The sequence below is a fragment of the Schistocerca gregaria genome, chromosome 6 (assembly GCF_023897955.1).
Source record: "Schistocerca gregaria isolate iqSchGreg1 chromosome 6, iqSchGreg1.2, whole genome shotgun sequence".
Lineage (NCBI taxonomy): Eukaryota > Metazoa > Arthropoda > Insecta > Orthoptera > Acrididae > Schistocerca > Schistocerca gregaria.
The window spans coordinates 376,988,772-377,007,454 of NC_064925.1; positions in this window are offsets into that span (position 1 = coordinate 376,988,772).

Genomic DNA, 18,683 nt, shown 5'->3' on the forward strand with positions numbered 1-18,683 from the left:
TGTCATTCAAAGTTAAGCTTTACCCATAAACTAATAAAACTAAAGAACTCGGCAGGCAGAAATTAAAAACTTAAAATTGTCATTTAAAACCCCTGTCACAAAATCTAATGGATTTACAAGTACGTTTACAGGCCTTATTGCTGAGAAAATTAAGAAATAATCGAAATTAGACGTAATCCAACTATTCTGAGCTGTTTTCACCATTTGTTCGTTGTATTTCACACGCTCCATTAAAAAATGCAAGTGTTTTGTAATCACAATTCGTGGAGAATGTTAAACAGCTGTTAGATTTGTAGGCACCCAATGTGCCCTGCTCTTAGCCTATTACGGTATCAGTCTGTTTCCGCTTCAAATCAGATTTAAGAAGCTATGCGATATGAAGTACGTGCTGTTGCGTAGCCCGCTGCTAAGTTCTTTTGAAGTAGAGTTTCAATCCTTTAGTGCGCCCGTTTGTGGGAGGGGCTACGTTAGAACACTAACTTCTTTTATGAAAGCACAACTGGTAATTCCCGTACATGCCGCGAGGCAGAAGCTTCAGATTTCAAGATTCATATTGACCGTAATATTGTCATTACATCCCTTGCAATTTAAAATGTCAAGATTACTGCACCTTCTGAAGAATAAAGCACTTTGTAAAGAGAAACTCAAATCATTGTTTACAACATCGTGCAGCATGGTAATGTCGTATGGTGATTGGTAGTTCAGCGTCAATTTCATCTTTGCCGGGAGACAACCAAAAGACTGTTATTCTGCGAATGTAATAGGGAAACGCAGGGGAGAAACCATCTGCCATACACCTTCATATGCCCTGGAGAGAAAAATGTGGCTGCAGATTATATCAAGCCTAAACTCCAAACTGGAATATTCAGACTGTGTGATCACATAATCGTACTACCTACCAGACATTCTACAAATCATCTTCTTCGCCGTCAGCGCTACAACTGGATATGGCGGCAGTGTTGAGTGAGCCCAGGTGGTGGTGCTGCGCAGCGGCCGTTCCTGCTGTCTGGAATTAGTCATTTCAGCTCATTACTGGCACAAGTAAAGTTATAAATACCACGAATGTTCAGAATGTTCCTGGGAAAGGTGAGGAAATAAGTCTTCTGTTTTTGTTCGAGCTATTCATGCACACTTACGAGCAATGACTACATGTTTAGTCTTCTCTAAACATACAATCGCTGTTGAGGAAAGAGGTCGCTAGCACGTAGCGAAGGGTCCATAATGAGCTGACCGTATCAAAAACAATTGTGTGTTCGTCTAACAGAAATGGAGGACCATCAAGCGAGATGGCACAATAGTGAAGAATAGAAACATGGTTAACATCCTCTTCTTGACATCCTTATTCACATTTACGGAGTTCTCTTAAACCAGTTCATACTAACGCTGGATAGTGCAGGCCTCTGTGACCATCCCTTGGAATCTAAGAAAATGAAACACCTACAGCCGTCCTTATGATATCATTTATTGTATGGCTACCAGTTTCTATCTCACTATCTTTTGGGGCGTCTAAGGTTTGTTTTGCGCCTACTGGGTCAAATAAATTTAGATGCATGGGTTTACCAAACATGTGTCAACATTCGATTTAAAAAGAAGATGGTTCAAATCACTCTGAGCACTATGGGACTTAACATCGGAGGTCATCAGTCCCCTAGAACAGAACTACTTAAACATAACTAACCTAAGGACATCACACAATCCATGCCCGAGGCACTATTCGAACCTGCGACTGTAGCGGTCGCGCGGTTCCAGACTGAAGCGACTAGAACTACTCGCCCACACCGGCCGGCTAAAAAGAATAACTTTGGTGAATTTTTAGGGCGAAATGTGAACCTTCAGAGCAAGTAATAATTCTGCCACAAAATTCTTAGCCTGTTTATAATGGCCTTTCAGCGTCCTGTAAATTTGATTTTACTTAAATATTAAAGATAGATTTTTGAATGAAAAATTCAAACTTTCACAGGTTTCGATGAAGAACTAGACCCAGGACAAAATCATCAGGGACAGAATAGCGAAGTATTTGCAAAGTGTTACAATGAAACAATACTGGACAACGACAGAGAGCGGAAGAAACGAAACTGGCATGAATTAACATGGTCCTCAGATGGCCAAGACGAAAAGAACAACGTAAAATTAAGTGTGTACTGTTGAAAGTTATAGCGAGTTCACGAGAGAAGGGAAAGAAGGAACGTCTGTACAGCAAGTGTGACCATCGACTGAGGTTGTGCACACACTGGACTCGAGTTCAGGAGGACGGCGGTTTAAAACTCTGTCAAGACATCCAGATTTTCTTTTGTTTCCCTAAATTGCTTATGGAAAATCTTGGGATGGTTCCTTCGAAAAGAACACGGCCTATTTATTTCTCCATCTGTCCCCAAATCGATCTTGGGTTCCGTCTGTAATGACGTCGTCGTCAGTGGGACATTGAACCCTAATCTTCCCAGAAGTGTCAGCCCTGACACGCCCCCCCCCCCCCTTCTCACAGTATCTTTGCTAATACTTACAAGAGTTGAGGAGTCATCTTGATTGTACAGGCAGCACTCAGGCCTCAGACGTAGGCAATGTGTTTGGGTCGCTGTTTATAGCCGCCCATCTGGGAGACTCTCAGACTGTGTGTGAAAAGGGGCGGGCTGGTGAGAACCGAAGAAAGTACGCAGGCCAGCGCTCTGCGGTTCCCGTGACGCCGCTTTGTTTACATTACGGATTTATGAATGAAGTTTTCCCGCTACCCATCCCGTAGGCTCGGCTGCCAGGCTTCACTGCCGCTACTGACACAGTACGGTTCCCCAGTGCCAAGTGCGTGCGTGGGACAGCACTACAGTTCGGAGCTATTTGAAGGGCAGCACGCCCATCGAATATTTGTTCTCTAATCTTTTATATTTCTAATTCCGAAGAAAATAACGAAAGCATTACACATTGGATCCTTTTTTCCGCCGTATACGAACAGCTCCACGTGTTGACATACGAAGCAAAACATGTCACAAATTTTCTTTTACCGCCAAGACGATTTTCTGTCCTTTTACATTCCTTAAGCAAATTTATACTAAGCTGTGTTTAATCTGCTGTTAAAATCTTGAACAAACTAATCTTATACTTTGATAATGGTTTGATCTTCAGGAAATTAAGAGAAAATGGTGTAATTAACCTTAAGTTAAACAAGAGGTGAACCAAAAGTCGAGATAAAATACTGTCTTAGAACTTTAGTACATAAGAATTCAAATTTCTGGTCTTGGGCTGCAGACGACCTACTGCAAACATAGGCGAATAGGTAAGGTCTCTCAACGTAAGAGATTTTTGAGAAGCGTTGTTTTTGGTGACTGACAGCTCTTCCACTAAAAAGGCGTCGAGGTCATTTGATCCAGGTAGGTTATGCCTGCTACTGATTTTAACATTGTGTATGCTTGTTCTATTATAGCCCTGCAAGCGGTCTTCACGAATGTGATAGTGCTGGCTGGTATTGTCTACGTAAGGCGCCTTTGCTTGTCTCCTTCCCTCGGTTGCCAGTGAGGACGTTGTTTTAATCAGTCTGCACCTAGCCTTTTAAGAAATTATAATTATGAAGTGTAGATCTTTCAAAAGAAAATGCATTGGTACCTTGGAGAAACAGCCAGAACTATTTTTTTCACTATGTTACTTTTTCATCAATAAGTAAAACACACACATATGTAGCCATTTCTGTCAATTTTCTCACCATAGTAAACACTCACATTTAAGATGACTGAGGCGGGGGTCTGTCTCGCAACATCCGCTTTCCGGAACCAAATCCTGTGCCACATCGCCGAGCACGGATCCTTGCCTATCGCGGGCGTTTGTCTCACCATCTGAACAACACGGGCAAGCTTCACAGTTCACCTGTAAGACAGAATCTGCAAGCACGTCTACCTTACTCTTCAGAACACCACAAGGAAGTGATCATATTACAAGGAGGGGGCAACGGGGAGGGTGAGAAGTTCCTTACTTTGCCACAGAAAAAATAGGGTCAGAGTTTTCGCAGTACTCATTAATTAAGTAGATAACCCCACCCACGCCGGATCCCCGCTTCTCAGGTGATGCATTTGCTACAACGTAGTTGCAACTGTTATGGTCCACTGAAGTAGCAGCATGTGTAACGTATTCACTCCCGTCAAAGCGACAACCCTTCAAGTGTTTCACAGATTAAGAAACAGACGGTAGTCCAAAGGATCCACTTCAAATGGTTCAAGTGGCTCTGAGCACTATGGGACTAAATATCTGAGGTCATCAGTCCCCTAGAACTTAGAGCTACTTACACCTAACGAACCTAAGGACGTCACATACATCCCTGCCCCAGGCAGGATTCGAACCTGCTGACGTAACTATCTCTGGTGATGTTATACACTTAAAGTAGGTAGTCCACGAACGCAATATCGTCTTTGAGCCGGAAAACGGATGCAAAGACTATTTTGGCCGATTTCTGATTGTTGAACTTTCTCGGCGACCTACTGCGACGTCATTCCTTTGACTGTTCCTTGGTTTTTGGACTTAGTCTTCACACTCCGTCACTAACGTAGCAAAAAAGTCCTTGTAGCTTCAAGATAGTCCATAAAACCGTGTGAAGTCAAATCTGCCTTGTTCTGTTCAGACATTTCTGCACCCATTTCATTGATAGGGTACAGGATAGTGTCAATAAAGAAACCAAGTTTATCCTTGGAGGTATCCAGTTCTTTCGATTATCTTTCTTGTGGAAAGTCGCTGATCGTCAAGAGTGGTGGTTGTGGAAAGCATTGCTTGTTTCCAGGACTGCTGATGTTTTGGGCCACCCACGCTGGACTATTCCTTAGCGGAGAAAAGTGCCAGCGTTGAAAACAGACAACCTGAATTTGCCAGTGTTGAAGAAAAGGACAATTCTCCTCTTGTGTTTGTGACATGTTACTCAATATGAATTCCCTGAGCACTTTCCCTGGAATAACTGAAACATCATGATGTTCTGTACTGCCACAGAAGTGAAACTTGCTTGTACCCCTGCAGCCATGCGTTATACATGCAATAAAAAATGGATTTAAGCTTACGAAACATTTTATATTAATACAACTGTTCCTGTGATCTTCAGCCCGAAAACTGATTTGGTGCAAGTCTCCAGCCTTTACTATTCTTTGCAAGCCTCTTCATCTCTGCGTAACTACTGCCACTTACACTCATTTGAACCTGCTCACGATAGTAAAACATTTTTATCCCTGTACAGTTTTGTTATTGCTACTACTTTTCGTTACCATATTAATGGTCACTTGATGCAACGGGATGTGTCCTGTCCATTAATCCCCTCTTTGAGTCAGACTTCCTTCTTTCAGTCAAATTGTGCCAAAAATCTTTTTTCTGTCCAATTCAATTCAGTACCTCCTCAACAGTATTACGATCTGCCCATATAATTTTCAGTATTTGTACTGTTTCATAACTGGATAGCAAGCTTTGATGTGGTATCAGTTTTATGATTCACTTCTATCCGGATGGGGCCAAGACTAGGAACCTTCCAGCTCAGCAGAGCCCTGATGAAGCCTTCGAGCCCTGTCGAAATTTGAATTGTGATTATGTTGCCCCCTTGAGAATGGATATTAAAGAAGTAGAGATGCAATCTGGTATTCGCGAAGAAGAGTGTTCAAATGGCTCTGAGCACTACGGGACTTAACATCTATGGTCATCAGTCCCCAAAAACTTAGAACTACTTAAACCTAACTAACCTAAGGACATCACACAACACCCAGCCATCGCGAGGCAGAGAAAATCCCTGATCCCGCCGGGAATCGAACCCGGGCGTGGGAAGCGAGAACGGAACCGCACGACCACGAGCTGCGGCCTGAAGAAGAGTGTAACGGAAAGGACTCTGTAGTGCCGCCAGCTTATTGGAGCCCGAGCTACCGCGCTCCTCCTACGTTAATCGTGCTGGTGGAACATGCAACTGGTACCAGTTGCTCGCCCCGAATCCCGGCTCGCTGATGCAGTCCCGCTGGGCGCCTGCGCTCATTTACTGGGGATACGGCTGCGCGCGCTGGAATTCGCGCTGCCGACGCGGCGCATGAATCACGGCCGGAGCGGGCCCTTATGCGGCGTCGCCGGCATTAGTACCCTTCGCGGCAGCGCCGCTTATGACCGTGTTTCCGGCTAAATTGAATTGTAGGGCCCCACCACCCACCGACCCGGAGCGTGCGCTGATGAACGGCCGCGCTCTTCCCGCAACATAGCTGGTGCCACGCGCCGACACCGCCGCCATCCGTTACGGCTGCGGGGCCCGAGCCGCGAAAGATAACGCTGTCGCCCGAAATGAAGCCGTCATTCGTAACGGCGGAAAGCGACCCGGCCGCGTCCTCGCCGATCGCCGGGGTAAGTGGAGCAGGTGGATACCGAGACCAGAGGCAAAACCGGTACACCACTGAAGCCGACGACCGCTCTGCGCGAAAGCCACCTATCAGCGGTATGTAATCAAGCAGTCTGCGTATGGAATATCGCCTCAGTTAAGCGACTGGATTCGTGATTGCCTGTCAGAGAGGTCACAGTTCGTAGTAACTGACTGAAAGTCATCTGACGTTCCCGAAGGTGGTGTTATAGGTCCTCAGCTGTTACTTATTTATGTAAACGATTTAGGAGACAATCTGAGAAGCAGCCTTACGTTGTTTGCAAATGATGCTGTCGTTTATCATCTAGTTGAGTCATCACACGATCAAAACAAAATTGCAGAATGATTTAGATAAGGTATATGTATGGTACGAAAATTGGCACGGAAATTGGCAGTTGGTTCTAAAAAATGAGAAGTGTGATGTCACTCACATGATCGCTAAAAGGAATCCATTAAAATTCGGTTAAATTATAAATCAATCAAATGTAAAGGCCGTAAATTCAACGAAATACATAGTAATTACAATTATGAACAATTCAATTTGGAAAGAACACATAGAAAATGTTCTGGGATAGGCGAACCATAGACTGGGTTTTATTGGCAGAACACATAGCAGATGTAACAAATCTACTGAAAAGGCTGCTTGCACTACGCTTGTACGCCTTCTTTTTGAGAATTACTGCGCGGTGTGGGATCATTACCATATAGGATTAACGGAGTACATCAAGAATGTTCAAAGAAGAGCAACGCGTTTTGCATTATCGAGAAATTGGAGAGTGCCATGGACATGGTACAGGATTTGAGGTGGACATCATTGAAACAAAGTCGTTGATCATTGCTGCTGGATTTTCTCACGAAATTTCACTCACCAACTTTCTCTTCTGAATGCGAAAATATTTTGTTGACGTCGACCTACGTAGGGGAAAACGATCATCTTAATAAAATAAAGGAAATCAGAGCTCGCATGGAAAGATACAGGTGTTCGTTTTTTACTCCCGCTATTCAAGAGTGGAATGATAGAGAATTATTGTGAAGGTGGTTCTATGGAACCTGTACCAGGCGGTTAAGTGTGATTTGCAGAGTAGCCATAAAGATGTAGAACTGGATAGACGTGATGGTAATACGCCATGTTGAAATAGTTATTGCACTGACGGAGAAGAAAATTAGTCTCACGGGCTGACCAGCAGTTTTCGATGAGGGAAAATAGAAGCAAGCGATCCACACGGTTTAGCTTTGGGTCTGACCTTGTGCTGCACTACAAGTATCGTATACACATCTCACTTTCAGTCCCACTTTCATGTAGACCACTGGACGAATCTTTTGTTTTAAACTTGCACATCCGTGGAAGTTTTCTGGTGATGGTTAGTATGCTGTCTTATTCTATTGTGGACTTATTACCGAGAACATTGTCAAATGTGTAAGGAGTTTCTGTAGTACGCTATATAGTCCTACGACAGCAGAGAAAAGTCGCGGAAAAACTTCGTTTGCTAAACCAAATAGTGAAGCAAGGATACTGATGAAGACACTGCATTAAAAAGTGGTTTTTTATACCTAAATGTAACTTGGAACACCGCTGCCCGAAAATGAGTGCTGGGTTTAATATGCGTGTAGTAAACAGTAGACGAAAATAGCGTGTCAGGAACTGTATGAAAGAAACTTGCGCCGTATAACTGAATGCTTTCTTTTTCAAACACAGATACATTGCGTCGCTGCTGCAAGGAACCGAAAATCTGGCCTACCGATCAATGTAAGCTGCTAACAACGTACGACAAATGTGGTTTTATACAGTTTCCCACTACAGAAAGTGTTCATATCTTCAGAATACAAAGGGAGACCTACAACCAAGATAGTGTGTCCATTCAGATGCGAAGTATGGAGGAGGTTATGCAATGATTTCGGCAGCTTCGTATTTGTTTCAGATGATATTGTGGTGGCATAAGAGGGTTGTGATGGCATAAGAGAGCTGTCTGTTTATTTCACCACGTTAGGTAACTATATTCTTTCAGTACTGGAGGCGTTGTATGCACCGTGCGATTGCATTTTTCAAGATGTAATTTCCGCCACTTTGTAGGTCTGTAAATGTCTAAGAGTGCTTTAATGAGCTCGTTGATAAAATAATACGTCGAACTATTGTGACATTTATTGTCGATATAATAAATTGCATTTATCAACTTCCTAAACTTTTGCTGTAAGACGTGGCCGCAGGACAAACTGGACTTTTTATTCAACCCATGTAAGTCACCCACTTGCTGATTCCCTCAGTGAGAAAATTTATGTCAGCTGACTACATTACGGCACTAATTTGGAACCCTACATATCAAGTCACAGCTAACCTATCGTGCTTTGTAAGACAAACCAGCACTTCGAGTGTTTGGTGGCATGGCAGAAAGATTAATGTTCTCAAGTTGTACAGTTAGATTTCGCGTAGTTTATTCTCAGCTCGAATTCTCTGCAATATCTTCCTTACGTTTGGCCCAATGCTCTATGGCCATAGTTCAAAACGAAACATGCTTGTGTGACCTAACAGCGGTCCGGAGCTCGTGCTCGTGCGGTAGCGAACTCGCTTCCCACGCCCGGGTTCCCGGGTTCGATTCCCGGCGGGGCCAGGGATTTTCTCTGCCTCGTGATGACTGGGTGTTGTTTGATGTCATTAGGTTAGTTAGGTTTAAATAGTTCTAAGTTCTAGGGGACTGATGACCATAGATGTTAAGTCCCATAGTGCTCAGGACCATTTGCACCATTTGAACCTAACAGCGCTCTTTAACGAGTGACCCATGTCTTTGGTAAACGTGGCCTCTTGCGTGCATACCTTAAGTGCTATACACGCTTGTTCATCTTCATTACTGTGAAAAACATGTGTTTTACCGAAAAAATGCTAATAGCTGAACATCTCATGACTTTATTGCGATTGTACAGCATTCGTTGCCAATTATTAATGGATGTTGATGTATGCATTTTAGATCCCATGCTTACTGTTCTTTTTTTCTCTTGTTCGGGCTGCACTGCTGCCTCTCACGACGTAGAATGCTCTTCTACTTTCTGAAATATACGGGCCACCTAGAAGTGGAGGAAACGAAATGAAACTTCACAGGTTGAGAGGGTATGTGATATTATTTCAGTTATTACGAAATTAAGTCGCTAACTGGCTAGGCCGGTTAATGGTTCATGGTGTACACTTCTATTTGCAGGTTGTCTGTCAATCGGCTTCCAGGAGCAACAGTAATTTGATTCAATTTCATCTAATTATCGACAAAATATAAAAATTTAAAATGTTGTTATTGTCTACTCGTTAAGATGTGTAGTCTAATGTTAAAGGTTTATCAGAGTGACACAGCTAGTACAGTCAGAAACTGTGGATATGCCTTGAGTAGTGTAACTCAGGGCATGTAGATTGCTCACACTTTATTCGCCCAGTACAGAACACTTATCGCCTCCCAACAAACCTTACAGATAATTTCAGAGGTTTATGAAACTTCTCTTCGCTGTCAGCCCTACAAAATGAAAAAAGTTTATACCTCACTACATTTTGGCTGTCCGTTCAGTAGAACTTCAGCATCACGCATGACAATTCAGTTTATTACTTCCTTTCTAATAACTCTATTCACAAAACGTTTTGCACGCATTATCCACACATACTATTGAATGTATCCTCAAAATTATACCATTGTGCGATCCACAGTTCACAGACAAAAACTCCAGAAAACGTTAAACATAATGTGAAATCTTTATTAAATTTTCTCTCGTTTACAGGTTTCTTTGCAAATATTTAACACATTAATTCACTTGTAAAGTAATCAGGCGTTTCAAGCTGTTTTGTACATGGAGTTCGATTCTTTCAAGAATCGGGGTGTCGTTTCTGGTTTATAAATAGTTTGGCAGTATGAGCCAGCTTATTATGACGTTGCACCGCATCTGGCGTAGATGCATGCTTGGATTCGGTTGGGAAGGGTGTCATAAAACCGTTGTACTCTCTCCTCCAGCAAACTGGCCGACAGCTGTTGCAACTGGACGTTGATATCCTGGGTAACTGCACTGGGAAGGAGATGACGTCCAACCCACAAAGTAGAGACCCACAACTCTGTCAGATGATAACAACGCTATTTCAGACGACTACAAGACACCTCTGTTTCTTTCGCAGCGATCACTCAACATCTGTCGCAGTTTCCATTCCTCAGGCCTGGGAACATAAAAAAACGCGAATAATAACGCACTCTGGTAGCCGTTCTACCTGTTTGTTAGTTGATTTGGGGAAAGGGACCAAAGAGCGAGAGCATCGGTCCCATCGGATTAGGGAAGGATGAGAAAGGAAGTCGCCGTGGCTTTTGAAGGGAGCATCCCGGCATTTGCCTGAAGCGATTTATGGAAATGACTGAAAACCTAAATCAGGATGGCTGGACACGGGTTTGAACCGTTGTCCTCCCCAATACGAGTCCAATGTGGTATAACCAGTGGGTCACCTCAGTCAGTGTTCTACGTGTCACAGAGAATTGTCACTCTAATCGTTTACATATCCGACAGTGTATTGTACATGTACTAAGTGACATTTACACCTGACCACGTCTCTGGGGTGCGTCATCTCCTTTCAGGCAGTGTGTCTGCAGGGTGTACACTGTAACTGTTTATAACGTACCACAGTGGTGTAGGGAAAGTTGAGGCGAACCATTTGATTTAAGACACTTGTGTTTTATCAAGCAGGGAAACAACCACAAATTGGCCTATAAAAGGCACCTAAGCTGGAACGTTTGCGCGTTGTGAAGTGTTTTTAATATCATCTTGCTCTCTTACGCCACTAGCTTACTCACGTACTTACAAATTGTAAAACTGACCTTCGTGTAATGTTTACCTCACTTTTTTAAAAAATATAACAGCATAAAATCAACAGTTAAATAGCTTCTCTGGACTTCATATCACTGTGTTTGTGAGGAAAAAAGTTAAGCCGCGCGGAATGGCCGAGCGGTTAGAAGCTCCATGTCACTAATTGCGCGGCTACTCCCGCCGGAGGTTGGAGTCCTCCTTCGGGCATGGGTGTGTGTATCGTTCTTAGTAAAAGTTAGTTTAAGTAGTGTGTACAGTCTAGGGATCGATGACCTCAGCAGTTTGATCCCTTAGGAATTCGCACACATTTGAACATTTTGGAAAAGTTTGGATCGAATTCGAAACGTAAATAGTTTTTGCATAACGTGTCATAAGGTCTTTTCCTTTCATTATCCGCACAGGTAAGGTTAATTTACTAATGTTTGCGAAAGCCGGTAGTATAAGAGGGAGAGAAGATATTAAAAATCTGTAGCTTATGTGACTTCTGAGTGCCATTTTGAGGTTGTTTTTCGGTTTAATAGACCACAGGTGTCTTATATAAAATTGTGTGTGTGTGTGTGTGTGTGTGTGTTTCGTCCGTCAGTTGCCAGTAACAGCACCTAGAGGTTATATGGGAATGATCTTAACATTATCCAAATATTTTTATATTTTCCTTTGCCATTTTGAGAGTTTCTTATCAGCTTGGCTGTAAACGCCGCAACGGATTTCGCCAAGCAGAAAAGAGCTATAATTTGTGAGAATTTCTCACGTATGTCTGGAACGCTGTATTATCTCGTGATCTGGGCTTTCTCGTATCGCTCACGATGTCCGCAGTTTATTAGCTGGACGTGTAGTGCCAATTAAGAGTTCAGCTGTCCTCGGCCAGCCATTGCTATCTTTGTATCTTGGCTCCCATATTTTTCCGACGAATCTTTCTTAAAAGGGGTACCACACAAACGAAATGGCACAATGTACTGTTTCTAATTAGTCGACTGGTACTAGAATTTTACATTCACCGACTACTTATAGACCTGGTGTTTTCAGCGATTCGTTCTAAGAATGCGAAGAGATTACCACTATACAAAATTTATTTACCTTATACAATATTTTTTAAGTATTTCTTTTGCTATTTGTGTTAAGAGGATTTGTAAGGTAATATTTGAACAGAACAAAATGCTGCAATCCTGTATTTCCTCCAAAATACTTCACAGATTAACCTTCCGACGGCAAATTAAATACGAAAGTAGGAATTGGACATATTGAATTTCTCGCTGACTAGAATGATGCACACAGAATCCCGATCCGGCGGCATAAGGATATACCCAGAACACTTCTTGGTACTTGTTAGGACACCAGCAGCAAATGTCACTGTCGCTTCTAATCCTACTAAGCACAGACAACATACTGTAGTGCGATTCATTGGCAGAACACTTAGAAGGTGCAACAGGTCTACTAAAGAGACTGCTTTACACCACGCTTGTCCGCCCTATTCTGGAGTATTGCTGTGCGGTATGGGATCCGCATCAGGTGGGACTGAAGGATGACATCGAAAAATATAAAGAAGGCAGCTCTTTTTGTATCATCGCGAAATAGGGAAGATACGTGGAGTGCCAGTCATTAAAACAAAGGCGTTTTTCGTTGCGACGGGATCTTTTCATGAAATTTCAATCACCAGTTTTCTCCTCCGATTGCGAAAACATTCTGTTGGCACCCACCTACATAGGGGGAAATGATCAGCACGATAAAATAAGAGAATCAGGCCTCGCACAGAAAAATTTAAGTGCTCGTTTCTCCTGGGTGCCGTTCGAGAGTGGAACGGTAGAGAGACAGCTTGAAGGTGGTTCATCGAACCCTCGGCCATGCGCTTTATTGTGAATAGCAGAGTAATCACGTAGATGTAGATTGCAGTATCAAAGTGATGAGACTGTGTGTCTCTAAGCGCTATAATACATGTGATCTGCGCAATCACAGTTCTATTGTCATATTGCGTTGCGAGGTTTTATGTTGATCCCGAACAGCTCGTTATGTTAACGTAAGTGATAACAGAGGTAGAATTAACACACTAAAGACAGACTGGTAATCGGCGAAGTGCAAAGGGCACTGGCTGCCGAAGTACCAATTGCTTGCTTCATTGAAGCTATAGCAATTGTTCAATTCCTTACATTTTTTGAGCGCCATTTGTACATACAGAATGTCGTTTAAAGACCAACTGTAGAGCAACACGTTGTACTTCAAGAGCTGAAGATCGGAGACATGTTAATTACATGAAGACTATCTCTTTTCTGTCTCCGTATCAAACTTCGAATATTATATGCGTCCTTAATCAACGCCGTGTGTACATGTCCTTCAGATTCATTCTGTTGTGTTACAGTGTTAACCATATTTCAAGCAAATAACAGGATTGTTAGATTATTTTCGCCTTATGGTGATGCTTTTGTTAAATCCACATTGGGAAGATAACGAAGACGTGGTGGATTTTATTACGTTACCAAGAGTGGGGTGCTAATAACATATATAATTATAATTACCGAAAATTGCATCTCATTGTGGCTATTGTAATCAATAAAAGATGAATATATTATGTTCACACCAGTAGGAATGTAGTTAAAGTACGCTATAATTTCTTTTATTTCCACAAAATTTTAATTTTTTTGCACCATGGCTGTACTAATTACAGTTCCTCTTCACAAAACTCATTCTGAACCAATTAACATCTTACCATCAGATATTAAGATTAAAAAGGAACAATAATATCCCCGTGGCAAATGTAACGTTGTCACGCTGATTTTTACTACTGTGCACTTGTGCATTTCATTACAAGACGACATGTTAAGTGTCGTGTGGCGGCACGTGTAGGTCAGCTTGGTGAGGACTACATAGGACTTCTCGGGTAAGCAGCAGTGACTCGCACTGACTGCCATGACTTAACAAACGACCAGAGCTATTAGCGAACTTCCAGTAGATGCTGGAGTGTCTCACCCCAGGCCCAGCATCGAACTGCCCCCCGCTAGGAGTACCTACCCCTGTGGACCGGAAACGTGTTCTCACATTTTTTTTATCTACACTCCTGGAAATGGAAAAAAGAACACATTAACACCGGTGTGTCAGACCCACCATACTTGCTCCGGACACTGCGAGAGGGCTGTACAAGCAATGATCACACGCACGGCACAGCGGACACACCAGGAACCGCGGTGTTGACCGTCGAATGGCGCTAGCTGCGCAGCATTTGTGCACCGCCGCCGTCAGTGTCAGCCAGTTTGCCGTGGCATACGGAGCTCCATCGCAGTCTTTAACACTGGTAGCATGCCGCGACAGCGTGGACGTGGACCGTATGTGCAGTTGACGGACTTTGAGCGAGGGCGTATAGTGGGCATGCGGGAGGCCGGGTGGACGTACCGCCGAATTGCTCAACACGTGGGGCGTGAGGTCTCCACAGTACATCGATGTTGTCGCCAGTGGTCGGCGGAAGGTGCACGTGCCCGTCGACCTGGGACCGGACCGCAACGAAGCACGGATGCACGCCAAGACCGTAGGATCCTACGCAGTGCCGTAGGGGACCGCACCGCCACTTCCCAGCAAATTAGGGACACTGTTGCTCCTGGGGTATCGGCGAGGACCATTCGCAACCGTCTCCATGAAGCTGGGCTACGGTCCCGCACACCGTTAGGCCGTCTTCCGCTCACGCCCCAACATCGTGCAGCCCGCCTCCAGTGGTGTCGCGACAGGCGTGAATGGAGGGACGAATGGAGACGTGTCGTCTTCAGCGATGAGAGTCGCTTCTGCCTTGGTGCCAATGATGGTCGTATGAGTGTTTGGCGCCGTGCAGGTGAGCGCCACAATCAGGACTGCATACGACTGAGGCACACAGGGCCAACACCCGGCATCATGGTGTGGGGAGCGATCTCCTACACTGGCCGTACACCTCTGGTGATCGTCGAGGGGACACTGAATAGTGCACGGTACATCCAAACCGTCATCGAACCCATCGTTCTACCATTCCTAGACCGGCAAGGGAACTTGCTGTTCCAACAGGACAATGCACGTCCGCATGTATCCCGTGCCACCCAACGTGCTCTAGAAGGTGTAAGTCAACTACCCTGGCCAGCAAGATCTCCGGATCTGTCCCCCATTGAGCATGTTTGGGTCTGGATGAAGCGTCGTCTCACGCGGTCTGCACGTCCAGCACGAACGCTGGTCCAACTGAGGCGCCAGGTGGAAATGGCATGGCAAGCCGTTCCACAGGACTACATCCAGCATCTCTACGATCGTCTCCATGGGAGAATAGCAGCCTGCATTGCTGCGAAAGATGGATATACACTGTACTAGTGCCGACATTGTGCATGCTCTGTTGCCTGCGTCTATGTGCCTGTGGTTCTGTCAGTGTGATCATGTGAGGTATCCGACCCCAGGAATGTGTCAATAAAGTTTCCCCTTCCTGGGACAATAAATTCACGGTGTTCTTATTTCAATTTCCAGGAGTGTATTTCGGCTTCATCCCACCACTCGAACTATTTGTTAGTATATCATTAGTAGCATATCAGTTACTTGCATACTATCCTTTTTCCCCGCGCTGAAAGTGTTCACAGGTAGATGCCGTGTTTCTTGACTTCGGCAAGGCGTTCGATACAGCTCCGCACAGTCGTTTAATGAACAAAGTAAGAGCATATGGACTATCAGACCAATTGTGTGGTTGGATTGAAGAGTTCCTAGATAACAGAACGCAGCGTGTCATTCTCAATGGAGAGAAGTCTTCCGAAGTAAGAGTGATTTCAGGTGTGCCGCAGGGGAGTGTCATAGGACCGTTGCTATTCGCAATATACATAAATGACCTTGTGGATGACGTCGAAAGTTCACTGAGGCTTTTTGCAGATGATGCTGTGGTGTATCGAGAGGTTTTAACACTGGAAAATTGTACTGAAATGCAGGATGATCTGAAGCGAATTGACCCATGGTGCAGGGAATGGCAATTGAATCTCAATGTAGACAAGTGTAATGTGCTGCGAATACATAGAAAGAAAGATCCCTTATCATTTAGCTACAAAATAGCGGGTCAGCAACTGGAAGCAGTTAATTCCATAAATTATCTGGGAGTACGCATTAGCAGTGATTTAAAATGAAATGATCATATAGAGTTGATCGTCGTAAAGCAGATGCCAGACTGAGATTTATTGGAAGAATCTTAAGGAAATGCAGTCCGAAAACAAAGGATGTAAGTTACCAAAAAAAAAAAAAAAAAAAAAAAAATGGCTCTGAGCGCTATGGGACTTAACATCTGTGGTCATCAGTCCCCTAGAACTTAGAACTACTTAAACCTAACTAACCCAAGGACATCACACACATCCATGCCCGAGGCAGGATTCGAACCTGCGACCGTAGCGGTCACGCAGTTCCAGACTGAAGCGCCTAGAACCGCACGGCCACACCGGCCGGCTGATGTAGGTTACAGTACACTTGTTCGCCCACTGCTTGAATACTGCTCAGCAGTGTAGGATCCGTACCAGATAGGGTTGACAGAAGAGATGGAGGAGATCCAACGGAGAGCAGCGCGCTTCCTTATTGGATCTTTTAGTAATCGCGAAAGCGATACGGAGATGATAGATAAACTCCAGTGGAAGACTCTGCAGGAAAGACGCTCAGTAGCTCGGTACGTTATTTTGTTGAAGTTTCGAGAACATACCTTCACCGAGGAGTAAAGCAGTATATTGCTCCCTCCTACGTATATCTCGCGAAGAGACCATGAGGATAAAATCAGAGAGATTAGAACTCTTACAGAAGCATATCGACAATTCTTCTTTTCACGAACAATACAGGACTGGAATAGAAGGGAGAACCGTTAGAGGTACTCAAGGTACTATCCGCCACACACCGTGAGGTGGCTTGCGGAGTATGGATGTAGATGTACAATACACACTAGCTACTTGTCTAGTTTAGACGATGCCTCTCAGTATGCTTAACACCCGTGTCCCCTATACCCGTAAATGTTTTGAAGGCTGCTCTGCTGTGTCTTGAAGTTGTTGACGTTCATTCCAATGACAAGGCTTGGGTCGGTTTATTTCAGACCTGCGCCAACTGTGGCTTCTGCGCAAGCCACCGGAATCTCTATCGCCTGTCTTCCAGGCCTGACTCGTGTAGTCTCACCACATCTTGCCGCTCTAGGGTGTCTCGGCATTACCTGCCACTTTGCGATGGCAAAAAAGGACGCTGAAAGCGTGCCACCTGTATGTCACGAGTACGGACCCAGCACGAGCGGCACTTGGCCGCCTAGTCCACCCCATCGGCGACCCGTACAACTCAGCAGGAGAGCGCAGGAAGCGGCGGCGGCAGTCGCTCATTACCAGTCACGGTTCGCCTTGCAGCAAGGATAGCCCGCGGCCCGAAGACGACCCGGCCCGTGACGCAAGCCGGCGCGTTCTCATGGCCGGACACCTTGAGGCTCGTTCTCAGCGCCCGGCGGAAGCGCCCCGTGACTCAATGCAGCGCCAGCGCCAGCTGCCCAGCGGAGCGAGCGCGTCCGCTTTTCCGCTACCCTCCCGTCCCATTCACACATTCCGCGCTCTGCCACTTCGCTCGCCACACAGCTGGGCTACTGGCGTTGCCTGTGACGGAGCTGAGTCAGTCGCGGCACTCTAATTGCACCGGCATTCCACATCTCTAACCAACGTGTGTTTAGCAACGCTGCGACTCGCGTCACGAAAGAAAAACAGTAGGTTTTCGACGATGTGCTGCAGCATTAACACTTCTACTGACACTTTCTAGACAACTTGTAAACGCAGACTCCGTCCACAGGCCCTGGAGGGACCCTCGGTATCGATCGACCGCCGTGTCTTCCTCCGCCAATGGCGTTAGTGGATGTGATATGGAAGCTGGTGAGACCAGCACACCGCGACGCGACCGTTGTCAGCTGTCGTAACCTGGAGCCGCTACAACTAGGTCAGGTGGCTCCTCAGTTGGCATCACTAGACTGACTCCACTGCTTAGCAGTCCTCGCACAAAGGAAAAATTCCTGGCAGTGCCAGGAATCGAAATCGGGTCCTCCGCATGGTATGCAACAGGCAGCCTGTAGATATAAAAATCAATTTTTGAGATGAGACGAATGTTACATAATAGCTTCTGGCGAATTTTATTAAGAATTTCGAATGAAAGTAATTACCTCACGGTTACATCTACACTGAAGAGCCAAAGAAACTGGTACACCTGCCTAGGGCCACCGTGAGCACGCAGAAGTGCCGCAACGCGGCGTCGCATGGACTCGACTAATGTCTGAAGTAGCGCTGAAGGGAACTGACGCCTTGAATCCTACAGGGCTGTGCATAAATCCGTAAGGATGTGGAGATCTCTTTTCAACAGCACGTTGCAAGGCATCCCAGATTTGCTCAATGATGTTCATATCTGGGGTGTCTGATGGTCAGCGGAAGTGTTTAAACTCAGGAGAGTGTTCGTCGAGCCACTCTATAACAATTCTGGACACATGGGGTGTCGCATTGTCCTGCAGGAATTGCCCAAGTCTGTCGGAATGCACAGTGGACGTGAATGGATGCAGGTG